This window comes from Perognathus longimembris, chromosome 1, assembly GCF_023159225.1.
Source record: "Perognathus longimembris pacificus isolate PPM17 chromosome 1, ASM2315922v1, whole genome shotgun sequence".
NCBI classification, from domain to species: domain Eukaryota; kingdom Metazoa; phylum Chordata; class Mammalia; order Rodentia; family Heteromyidae; genus Perognathus; species Perognathus longimembris.
The window spans coordinates 64743413-64747396 of NC_063161.1; the positions used below are offsets into that span (position 1 = coordinate 64743413).

Sequence of the window (3984 nt, forward strand, 5' to 3'; positions counted from 1 at the left end):
TAATTCAATTTGTTCTAGAAGTTATATGGGATAAAGACGATTAAGGTCAACTGAAATCAAGCAATGCATGTACCACCAAAATCGTGGATGAAACAGCACAGAAGAACCCTGAAGGGATTCAAATAAGTCTGATCTCACACACATCCCTGCTCCTGCCCTGCTCTGCTGAGCAGTGGTATATGAATCGCTAACAGATTATTCAAATACAGGGGATTCGAATACAGATATTACTTCATATAAACAGTATCAATTCCACATTCAAGACATGGATATGAGAATAAAGTAGCTCCTGTTCTGTGAAGTTAGAAAGTTTAGGGTGAGATAGAAAACAATACTTCGGTGTGTAGAGGAGCACACCATTAGATAAACTCTTTTTTTTTTTTTTTGGCTTTTACATCACCTTTATTCATAGAGCCAACCTGTATGAGTAACAAGCCCCCACAATGCCAACTGTTGTAGGAATAATATTCCTTCTTACATGTACCAAAATCTCATATTCACCAGTGAGTTCTGGGTTGCAAAAGAGGACATACTGTTTGCACCTATCTGTAAAATTCTTAATTTTTATCAGAATAGAGAGGACATGTCATAAATGAGGCAAAAAAAATCTTTGTGAGGTATAGATTTCAGAGTTTTGTGCCTGCTGTGTGGGCACACTGCCACTGAGCTACATCCCCATCTCTGCACTGTATTAGTACACTTATTTAGATTACATACTGAACTACTATAAGAAATAACCAATAGGCAAGTTATAGACTTTTACACAGGCAACCAATGAACAAGACACTAATGATCCAGGTATGGAACTTAAGGTTTTCTCTTGTGTGATAAAATCAATCACATTTAATGGTGAGTCATAGAAAGCATCTTAATTTAAAAGCCACAAATTGCTTGACTCTGTTAGTCTAAGTCTCTATACAAAAGGCTAATGTGGTAAGGGGTCCCTCACAATGTTGGCCATGTGAAGGAAAAACACATCAGACAGTGCAGTGACCCAGGGCAGCAAACTGTGGTATGTCCCATAGAGACAAGAGAAGACTAACTAGCCTAACTACCCTCCTTCAGGTCTCTGATCTCTTGCTACCATCCCACATAGATCAGAACAAACCAGTGCCCAGGTTGACTGCAGGGTAACAAACAAGGTGGAAGAAAGGAAGAGCATCTGCAGATGCGGACAGAAGATCCTGCACGAAGGATGGGCTGTGAGAGGTTTCAGACAGCACTGGTGGGAGTGTATATTGCACACATGTCTGGTAACATGGCTGGGTAGTTTCTAGTCAGCCATAGGTCCACTTGCTCAGAAAATACCTGGATGTTCACCACAAGCAACCAACTACAACTGCCACATTCTTGACACAGTCAAGCATGTAATGAAAACACCTGGAAGCACACGGATGTAGGCATCTGCTCCTTGTTTTCTCCTTTACCTGTCTATTCTTTAGGTTTCCATGCTGCTGACCCGCATACTTGCATGCCTGTCTCTTCCAGACTCCTCCTCCTTCAACTAGTCCTCCTGGGTTTGGTCAATTAAAGGCCTGGTGGTAGGGTGGTTAGGAAGTAAGACGGGAGAGGCCAAGGACTCCTTCTTCCTGTCAGTGTTTTGAATAGACCGGCTCCCTGGGTTTCCACTTCTGCACTTCCTAACACTCTACCAGAGGCAACAGGGGACCTTCCTCAGTTTATTTCTATACCCTGCTGGACCCCCAGAATCCCCCTCCTTAGAATAGCTGGTCACTCAGAATCCATTTTCCTTTGTAGCTGAGGTATTTTGTTCTCCTGATTTGGATTCTGACTGATCAAAGGATATAATGTGTAAACAAAATGGCCATATGAAAGCAAGCACATCCTATTTTATGCAAGTAACGGAGTCTTGATATGAAAGAAAAGATCAAGCTATGTCAATATCACTAGATAACAGATGCTAGGAGTCCAAAAATATTGGGAAAAACGAAATACAGCTAAGTGTTAAGGCCATATGGTATAGGGACAGAGTATGATTTGTCTTTAGACAAAACAAAAACCACAAAGAAACTGCTCTCCGGATGTGAAAATTGAATTATGAACCAAAAACTAACTCTAAAACGAAAATTGAAACTGAAACCGAACTTGAAACCGGAAGTAGGATCCAAAAGTGCAAACAAACTCCATACGGGAAGTAGAAATCAAAACCAGAACAAAAAGGTCAACAGAACTCCTATCCGGACATTGAAATCCAAATATATACTGAAAACAACCTCGAAAACAAGTGGAAACAGAAAACAAACTGAGCCCAAAACAGAACTCCAAACCGGAAGTGGAATTCAAAACAGCAAATAAAATACCAATGGGAAAAAGAAACCAAAACCAGAACAAACACCTCATGTAAACTGCTCTCTGGGTATGAAAATCGAATTATGAACCGAAAACTAACTCTAAAACGAGAATTGAAACCGAAACTAAACTGAAAACGAACTCAAAACCACAAGTGGGATTCGAAAGCGCAAACAACCTCCATACGGGAAGTAGAAATCAAAACCAAAACAAGAAGTTCAACAAAACTCCTATGCGGACGTGGAAAACCAAATATGTATGGAAAACAAACTCGAAAACCAGAGTGGAAACGGAAAACAGAGACCCAAACCGAACTCCAAACCGGAAGTGTAATTCAAAACAAGAAATAAAATCCCAATGGGAAGGAGAAGCAAAAACCTGAACATAAACCACAAGGAAACTGCTTTCCGAATGTGAAAATAGAATTATGAACCGAAAAGTAACTCTAAAAATAGAATTGAAACCGAAACCGAACTCAAAACCAGAAGTGGGATTCAAAAGCTCAAACAAACTCTATTCGAGAAGTAGAAATCAAAACCAGAATAAGAAGGTCAACAAAACTCCTATCTGAAAGCAGAAATCCAAATATGGACCAAAAACAACCTCCACAACAAGAGTGGAAACAAAAAAAAACTGAGACCGATACTGAACTCCAAAACGGAAGTGTATTTCGAAACAGCAAATAAAATCCCAATGGGAAGGAGAAACCAAAACCAGAAAAACCCCTCAAGTAAACTGCTCAGGATTTGAAAATGGAATTATGAACAGAAAACTAAACTCTAAAACGAGAATTGAAACCAAAACTAAACTCAAACTGAAACCGAACTCAAAACAAGAAGTGGGATTCGGAAGCGCAAACAAACTCCATAAGGGAAGTAGATATCAAAACCAGAACAAAAAGGTCAACAGAACTCCTCTCAGGACATGGAAATACAAATTTGTACCGAAAACAAGAGTGGAAAGGGAAAACAAACTGAGACCTAAACCGGAACTGTAATTTGAAACAGCAAATAAAATGCCAATGGGAAGGAGAAACCAAACCGGAACAAAAACCACAAAGAAACTGCTCTCCGGATGTGAAAATTGAATTATGAACCCAAAACTAACTCTAAAACGAGAATGGAAACCGAAACTGAACTCAAAACCGGGAGTGGGATTTGAAAGTGCAAACAAATGCCATATGGGAAGCAGAAATCAAAACCAGAACAAAAAGGTTAACAGAACTCGTATCCAGAAGTGGAGATCCAAATATGAACCAAAAACAACCTCGAGAACAAGAGTGGAAACTGAAAACAAACTGAGAGCGAAAACGAACTTCGAACCAGAAGTAGAATTCCAAACAGCAAATAAAATTCCAATGGGAAGGAGAAACCAAAACCAGAACAAAAACCACAATGAAACTGCTCTGTGGATGTGAAAATTGAATTATGAACCAAAAACTAACTCTAAAACGAGAATTGAAACTGAAACAAAACTGAAATCGAAACCGGAAGTGGTATTCGAAAGTGCAAACAAACTCTATACACTAAGTAGAAATCAAAACCAGACAAAAAGGTCAACAGAATTCCTATCCAGACGTAGAAATCCAAATATGTACTGAAAACAACATCGAAAACAAGAGTGGAAACAGAAAACAAACTGAGCCCAAAACAGAACTGGAAAATGAAGTGGAAT

The 3984-nt window shown here is 39.3% G+C and overlaps 1 pseudogene; it reads right to left on the reverse strand.

The window, feature by feature from the left end:
• Window positions 1-463: 463 nt before the first annotated feature.
• LOC125341670 lies at window positions 464-584 on the reverse strand (annotated as a pseudogene).
• Window positions 585-3984: the final 3400 nt, after the last annotated feature.